Source organism: Lutra lutra, chromosome 7 (assembly GCF_902655055.1).
Source record: "Lutra lutra chromosome 7, mLutLut1.2, whole genome shotgun sequence".
Classification (NCBI taxonomy): domain Eukaryota; kingdom Metazoa; phylum Chordata; class Mammalia; order Carnivora; family Mustelidae; genus Lutra; species Lutra lutra.
The window spans coordinates 120,459,767-120,468,726 of NC_062284.1; positions in this window are offsets into that span (position 1 = coordinate 120,459,767).

The following is an 8,960-nucleotide window of genomic DNA, read 5'->3' on the forward strand; positions in this document are numbered from 1 at the left end:
CCTAAAGCATTACCCTTACAGATACTTACACATTATTTTGGTTTGGGTTTTGGGAATGCTGTCTGTGGTGCCCTTTCTGTATTGTTAAAAAAATGCCCTTTGAAAGCACTCTTTTGCACTTTACTTGCTTACCTTGCAGGAACTACGCTTATAGCAGGAATAAAACAATTCAAAGCACGAAGCTGCACATTCTACCAAATGGAACAGGTGTTGGTGTGTGCGTAGACGCTTCCCCAAAGGGGTCAAATCACAGTAGTACAGAGGGCTCAAAAACAGCCCTCGGCTGAGAGTGGGAAAAAACCCAGTACAACCTGTTCCCTGAATACAGTGGGGCCCAAAGCCCTGGGGAATGAAATCCAAGAAGAGCCCTCCCTCTTTGGAGAGTGCGCCATTAAATATGGGCAGTATTGGGCAAACTAGAGCATACTCTCCAAAGTCTGAGAAGCTGAGAGGGAGTAAGAGCTTGGGCTCCTCTTAGTGTGTACAGGCTAAGATTTGGGGGAGGCGAGTCGTGATGGAAGTGGTGTGAGCGGTACCCTTTGAAGATGGGACCAAACAGCACATAGCAAATAGCACGTACCGAAGCTGCTGCAGATTCTAAACACCCATCAGCGCCCCCCTGCCCCTCCAACCTGTGCTCCCTACGCCTCCGTAAAGCTGGCGTCAGCGCCTTGATTTTGCACATGGGAAGAGCACGTGTTCAGTATCTTCTGTGTCTTCAGTGGGTGGTGTCTTTTGCCTCACCTGGTAATTGGGTCCTGATTTTTTCTTCCCTAACAGATCTGGAGGTTTGCTGGGGACAGTGGGGGGAGGATCATTTGGAGACGGTAGCTCCATACCCAGTCCTAACTCAATAGTGAATTCTAGAAACTTACCACTGTCAGGGGAGGGCCCTAATGTGTGTGCGGGTAGGGATGTCCCTGACCTGTAGGTGAGGTGACTGGGACTGTTTGTCTGTGTTTCCCTGTCCCAGCCTGTGAGCGTGGACACCTCTGTCCCTGTGCTTCTCTGTTACCTCGTCAGGACATCAAGGGAATTCAACACAGGTAATCATCAAGGCCCCTTTTAGTTCTGCAGTTCTCTGACCAAACCTCCCCAGTCTACGAGTTTGTTAAATTCATTAAGAACGGTATTAGCCATGTTTGTGTATACTGACACACGGGCCCCCTTATTTTAGGCTAAGAGTCTCCTGCCCTTTGGGATTTGTTTTCTGGGTAATTGATGGAGACCAGATGTATTTGGGAGCCTGGTGTCTGAATTAGAATCGTGCCCTGTGTAGGCTCACTCTATACTCCCTTACAACATCCTGTCACCTGGAGGACTCAGGCTATGCGGGCTTTTTTTGCATGGTGTTAAGATTGTTTAAAGAACTTTAAAGCTGTTGCTATTTGCAGTCAATTGTGATAAAAGTTCCCTTTGATTACTTCATGAATTCATATAATATAGACAGATACCTGCCACACACACACACACGCGCGCGCGCTGGAAATGGCTGCTTTGGGGTCTAATGGGACCATTTGATGTTGAAAGTCCTAGTTGCTAGATGTTAGCAAACCACTCCCTTACCTCCCTCTGAGAGGATTTATTTGTGTGCTTGGGTTTGGGGGATTAGTGAGAATGTGACCAGAATTTGGGCGGGGCAGATTTATTCTCATTGGATTGGGTAAGATTGTAGACCATTCAATGTATACCATGGTTTCCGAACCATAGGAAAGGCATAGGAAAACACACAAATGTGCAGAGACTCTCTAAAGAAATGAGGAAAAACCGGCTTTGCTTTTCCTGTCTCTGCTTTCTGCATCCTGCTAAGGTTTCAAGCGGAGGTTTATTATTTCTGTTACGATGCGACTGTGTGCAAAGACCATGACTGTGTCAGCGGAGGGAGCTTTCATGGGTAGAGTGTAAGAGCTCAATAGCAACGGCCTTAAAATATAAAAATGGGAAACTCTCTGAAACAAAGGTGACTTTGGCATTGCAGATCCTGTTAATTCTACATACGGAAACTTTGGAATAGCATGTTGATTACGTGGCTAGAAACAAAGCCCTGGCTGTCCTGGCATGATAAACCAGCAGCCATCCATGCAAACCTCACTCCTCCCATGGCGGTCCCTAGGTCACATGACATTGGCACGGTGGCACTGAGGAGAACTAACAAGTGTCTTTGATTTTACAGAAAGCGATTATCATTTTCACAGGTGCCTAAGAGATTTGAAATCTACCTTCTGTTATCGTTTCTTAAGTGAAAAATCTCGAATAGTTCCTTGTGCATTAAAAACAAAACAAAACAAAACAAAACCATCCTTGAGAGGACTCCGCTCCATTGATACAGCAGACTGGTGTTACAGAGGGTGATTGGGAAAACCTCTCCTTTGCCATCAGGGCACCGAGGTTGAAGGAAGAAGGTACAGTGGTGCCTAGAAGCGTTATGCAAACCAACCCACATGCCAGCCTCCAGCCTCTTCCCTGTCCCAGACTCCCAGGCAGGGGCCCCAGCGATGACGATAAACCCATGTGTGGAGGTGTTTTACCTGTTTTTCTCTCTGTAGGATTTCATGGTGCTTTAAAAAAAAAAAAAAGGCATTTTACAGAAAATAATGCGGGGTGGGGGGGAGGAGGGAATTTCGTAATGTTCTTAGGAAAAGTACAAGAGCAAATTTGCTTGTAACGTTTCAGTGAGCTCTGCTGCTATTGTCTTTGATGACGATGTAACTTTTTTTTTTCAATTATGCAGAAAATTGCAACAAAGACCTTCTGGAAGATCTGACCCAATGTCTCTCCTGTTTTCCTTTCTTTTGTGGGGCCAAGCATGGTTCACAGTGGCTGGGCGGGGGGAGCTACTCTCACTTCTGGGGACAGGCTTCTTGCCTGGCTGAGAACCCACTTATGCAAGTGCATCAGCAACAGGCCAGAGCCCATGGAAACCCGTTGTCTTGCAGGTGGAGGAGCCCGCTGTGTGTTTGATGCAGATTATAAGCTCCTCAGGGCAGGAATTTGGCCTTTGATTTCCGTTTCCAGTGCTGAGCACGGTGCTCCATACAACAGACACACTCAAATTATTGGTAGAGTAATTTTAATAGACGTATTGATAGCCCATTTTCATCCTTCAAGACAGATTTAATCTTTTCAAACTTGGAAGTCATTTGGAGCCAACAATAAGCAATTTATCCCACTCCTAAGGTATCATCTTGGTCAAAACCCAGTTTACTTACAAAGTAATGAGTTTGAGCTGTATTTTACGAAGAACTCCAAATTTTGCAGTGATAGTTCTTGAACATAACTAGACTCTAAAGGTGACTACTCTGAAGGAGAGCTCTATTTATGATGTTTGGTGATGGAATTTTTGCTTTAAGACCCATCTTATTACTACAGACTGTGAATCTAGGAAATAAAGGATTATGCTTCGTGGGGATGGCAAATATATGGCGAATATATGACAAATGTGCTGACATTCTTGACTCCTCTGCCCAAAGCAGCTCTCTTTATCACAGAGTTTCTTCCCTATTAACCTGGGTGCATTCTAGACTCTACTTTAAGACTATACTCAAGGTTAATAGTTTTCAAAATAGGGTCCAGTGACCCTTGTAGGTCTTTATGATTCTTTCCTGGGATCGTGAGGTTGGAACTATTTCCAGAACAATACTAAGACATTGTTTGCCTTTTAAACTCTCATTCCTTCATGAAGGCATAGCATTTAGAAGGGAGTAGTATTAGTTATTCAGAGGATGGAGGCAAGGTAATATGATACATTTTGTTGAACCTTAAAGAATTCTCCAAAATTCTTGTAAATAGACGGGTGTTTCTTAGTGAAGCCCAAAGTACCCAGATACAGTATTTCTCTGGTCCTGCCCACCTGCTTTGTGAGGGTCCAGCCCCTTCAAATTCCTCTCCAGTTAGCCCTAAGAATCCCAGAGGCCTCTCACAGGCACTCAGTTTCATGGCCGCCATGCTATGAGAATCAATTTTCTAGATGCCTCTCTGCCCCTCCAGGACTGGAACTGATGGCCTTCTAATGATCCCTTGGTGAGAAAGTTCACTCCATTGTCATAACTGTCCCATCTTCCCCGTATCCAGAGCTCCTAGAGGGACATCTCATTCCCTTGTTGTTTTCATGGGTCTGGCACAGTGCACAGAACTTGGTAGGCGCTCAGGAGACATTCGTTGGGTAAGGAGCAATTCCAAAACCGTGGTTTGAGTAAAGGGCTTCTGTGGACTGTAGGAACAGAAGAAGAGAACCCAAAGCTGTGGTGAACTTGAGGGGAAGTTAGATGGATTCAGTGTGAGAGGGGAGCCTAGGGCACAGGGTAGCAGTCCAGACAAATGGAAAGTATCTTGGAAGAGTTCTGGATACAGAACACTGACTTCAAAGACAACTTTTACCTGGTCACTTTCCTGGCCTCACATCAATCACAGGAACCAGAGCGGTGTAAACACCCTTAACACAAAACTATTCCAGGGTTGAAATACTAGGGTAAAACCTGGCTGTGTGAATTTGAGATGGTGACTTATGAGTCAACATCCATCCATTACCTCTGTAGGAAATATTTCAAATTTTTAATGGCTGGTTCTTAGAAATAAATTTTAAAATGTTATAAGAATCTAACATTTTATATATATATATATATATATATATATATATATATATACACACAAATGTTTCACATAACCTCTTTGGAAGAGTTGTGTTTATTAAATGAATTTTAAAGGTCATTAATTATTATGTGGAATCATTTAAGATAAATAAGGATTTTTCTTCCCTTGGAACATAACAACCCTAAAATATATTCCAGTAGAGTAATCTGTGCTATCTATAAACTGCCCGCACTTCAATGGCTCTTTTGAATGATTTGTAAATACCTGAGGCAAAGAACAAAGGTAAGACCTCATAAGATACAAATTTGTTTTGTAATGAAGAGCCTTGGAGAAAGTCACTGTTCTGGAATCAATGTTCATTGCAAATAATAAGAAATAGAAATACACCCAATGCTAACATAATTTGCAGGTGTACATTTCATTATTTTATGGAGAGCATTAATTTATGCCTTAAAAGAACATTGTTCTTTAGCTGTCTGATTCCACAGAAGGAAGAAAAGTAATAAGGTGTCTGCCTGTTCTATGAATGAATATGAATCCGAAACAATCTCTCCACTGAATTATGGTTGAGGAGAAAAAAAAGGGGAGAAATAGCTAATTGGGACGGTAACTGGTAAAGATTGCAGATTGCATCCATCTATCCATCCATCCATTTACAATCATTTCTGGAGCTTACGCTGTGTGAGGTCCTAGGAGAATGTCAGGGGCTGGCAAAGCCATAGTCCCAGCCCTCAAGGATCTCCCGTGCGCTCAGGCAGCCAGGTGCAATGTGTTCTGGGTTTCAAAATCTGGCCACAGGGTTAGGGGAAGAGAAATAATAGGATGGCATGTGATTTGGTTCAAAAGCACAAGGCGGCTAGGAATTCAGAGCGCGCGAGTGTCAGCGCACACCACAGCAGTCAAAGCAGGTTTTCTGTAAGACGTGGCACCTTCAAGGAGGTAGAGGAGGACTGGTTAGGGGGCAGAGGTGCCTGGCTGGCTCCCAAGCACAATATTTTGTGATAACATTTCAGATGGATCCATTTGTCTGAGGATACCACAAACCAATCCTCGCTTGGGATTACTTTGTTATAGGACATTTTCTCTTCGGGTGGGAAAGCTTTACGATGACAAATCATTCACAAACTCTAAGCCAAACTTAAAAGATGAACAGAAGATAAGCTCCGTCAGGCACCCGTTACAACAGGAATCGTAACTCCTTCTGATAGCCACATGTGACTCAAGTACATGAGCTCTGCATTTGCTTCTCTTCTTTTTCTGTGTTCCCTCCCTCCCGTCTCACGTCAAGCAGGACCTAGGTTCTGGCTTCATTTCCCCAAGGGAGGAATACAATCGCAAGACTATTCCTGATTCAACAGCAAGGCCCACAGGAAGATTTCACTGGACAGAAAGCACAGCAGCTTGGAGCACCTGGTGGGAAAGCGTCTTCCCTGAGTCAGAAGAGATTGCCCTAGGTTGAGGACAGAGGCTGGATCCCCCGAAGAGAGAGACCTTTGGGCAGTCCCCTGAAGAGATAGGACAGACAGCAGGATAAGCCTCAACAGAGAAGCCCTGGGCCAGCCCTGCCAGAAAGGCCAGGGGCATGGGTGGGTGGGGCCAGGGGAGAGGTACAGGGCCCTAGGGTCCTTCCCGCACTCCTTGAATGGGAAATTAGGTTGATCGACAGAAAATTAAAGAGCTTCACCATGTCTTGCATACCTGAACTTTGTTTCTGTCCTAAAGAATTCTTCTTGGTCTGAACCTATATCATCTGGTTGCTTAGGCAGGAAGAGGAGAGTGTTTTCTCCGTGATTTGTGGAAGATTCCTATTCTGGAAATACTTTGTATCTATCTGAGCAGGCCTTAGACTGGACAATCTCTTTTTGAGGAAGGGAGGGGAGGTAGTTTCCTAAAACTAGAGACTAGGAACACCTCTCGGCTGAACTACTTTTTATATACTTCCCCCCTCAGCAATGGGAAGGTGGGGCCCAGCAGAATTTACTTGCCTGAGGGAGGGAGGGAGGGATGGGGGCAGAAGAGGGGGAACCTCATGGGGACAGAGAGATCCAATCAGACTCATGGCCAAAGCGGCTGATAGGACCGGACTCCAGACGCGCCCAGGCCTGGCTGTTCACCCTGCCCCAATTCAAGCAAGACAAGGATGTGACTGGGAAGGAAGCAGAAATAGCCGAGCATTTCCCTGGCTTTTTATCTCCTCAAAAGTCTGAATCCTTGGGAGATGGAGACAGAATAATGAGAACTGGCAAAGGAGAAAAGATAGGGGTTCCAGGCAAAAATGTCTTCCAGAAGCTAAAAGGCAAGATGATCTCCCCAGAGCATAGGGCGGCCGAGCGTCCATGGGCAGGTGGGGGCAGAGGTCCTCCTTCCCTGCCAGGGCGAGAATCCCACAGGACAATATTCTGTGTGTCTGGTGCAGGGTCGGGACAGGTAAGCCCAAACTACTGGATGATGAGTATAGGAGATAAGGGGGTCCCCACCTAGATTACCCCACCTTGTCTGAGGCACAGAGGCTTATCAGGAGGCTACAGGTAGCCCTTAGATTTGGGGAGGGCCAGCCCTGAGCAGGAGCGAGCTTTCGGAAAAATGATCTCAGCAACATTCTAAAGCAAGAAGAGGTGGTCTGAGGTCATAGAAGACCCTGAAGGGACCTGAGCTGAAGGGACTCAGGAGGGCCTTCTAGGAGGAAGGGGGCAGAGGTGCATGGAGAGAGATGGGCTGGCTCTGGGGGACTGTTTTCTCCCTGGATCTCTTTGGCTGCCCCTGTGCTATGCTCTCCTAGAGGAAGAAAAGGGTTGCTGGGACAGAGGACGGGGTTTCCTGAGCCCCCGCCAAATGCTCAGGAAGGCTCATGGCATCCCTGGGCAGCTGTAAAGGTGTGCAGGGCGCACTTGACTACGGCCATGGGGCTTCAACTCAGTACATCTCAAGACAGCATCAGGGCGGAGGGGTTCACAGCCCTAAACTAGTCGCCAAACCCCAGCAATAAGCCAGGTGCTGGACCTCGGCCCAAACAGCTCCCACCTGTCGAAGGGGAGGAAAACATCTAGAAACACTGGGCACTCTAATGAATTTACCAAGCAGGTGTTCTGTCCCATGTTCCTTCCTGGGGGGGAAGTTTATCGTAGAAAATCCGCAGATGAAGGGAGCATGAAGGTGTACGATGGAAATCCTCATTAAACAAAAGCAACATTCAGTGCTTGGCAGTGGTGCCCCCCCCCCCCATTTTCTGTATCTTTAAGTTCAGGCTTCTGGGACTTTTCTCTGACCAGAGACCCAGAAGTTGTCCCAAAGGCCATTAGAACAAAGCAAGAGGTGACCTTTTACGAAAGAAGATTAAAAAAAAAAAAAGGCTAGAATACTCCAGGGCTACCACATATTAAGCTCTTAGCTATGTGCTGGGTACACACACACAGAGTTAATGATTTTATTATTAATTAGCTAAATAATTATGTACTCAATATTTAATATTAAATATTCCTATCCTCTTCTACGCTGTTGTTTATAGGGAAGATTATCATTGATTCAGTGGAAAAAAATACACAACTCAGAATTTGATAAGTCCTTTTCTTCAGAGTGTATGTTTCCCCCTTTCAGATTTGTTTTCCTTTTATTTGGGTTCTAATTCTCAAAGAAACCGAAGAGCCTTTCAATAGTTCCTGGCCTGTCAGACCCGCCTCCCTTGTTTACCACTACGAAAGCTCAAGTCCTGTTTGCTAGGGTGGGCTCCCAAGGTGACAGACAACTTTAGTGAGACACCCAAGGTCACGCCCAAGGTCATACCCCAGGCGCCAGTGGGTGACAGGAGCCAGAAAGGGAAATAAACACGTGCTCAGCCACAGATCCCACATTCTTCTCATTGGTGCTTCCCTGTCCAGAAACGTCTATGCTAAACATGAAGACCATGTCACAGAGGAGGGAGCCGGGGCTCCAGATGGGCTAGGGTACCTCATCTCTCTCCAGAGTCACTTGGAGGAGTTTCTTAAGGGCAGGGTACTGACTCCCGGGGATCAGGGACTCTTTCTCCCCCTCGGCTAGGGGACAAGGAGTCAACTGCTGTGGAGACCCCCTCCAAAGCTCGCCTGTCCCCCATGTCTCAGCTCAAGCACTAGGAGCCAGCTCAAGCAATAGTGATGTCTTTTAACGACTGTACCTGAATATCAACGGCCCCATCTAGCTCAGGTGAGAAGGTGAGTCAGAGTTCAGGTTACGGAGGTCAGTAATATCACTAGGGCAAGTCAGAAAGTTCCCTACCTATTATGAAACGTGTTAGGCCGTCTAGGTTAGGTACCAGGGCACAATGGAAAAGACAAGGTAGTGTCTTCACCTTCCTCTTTTTCTGTCTCCCTCTCTTGTTTCCTGAGTCCCATCCT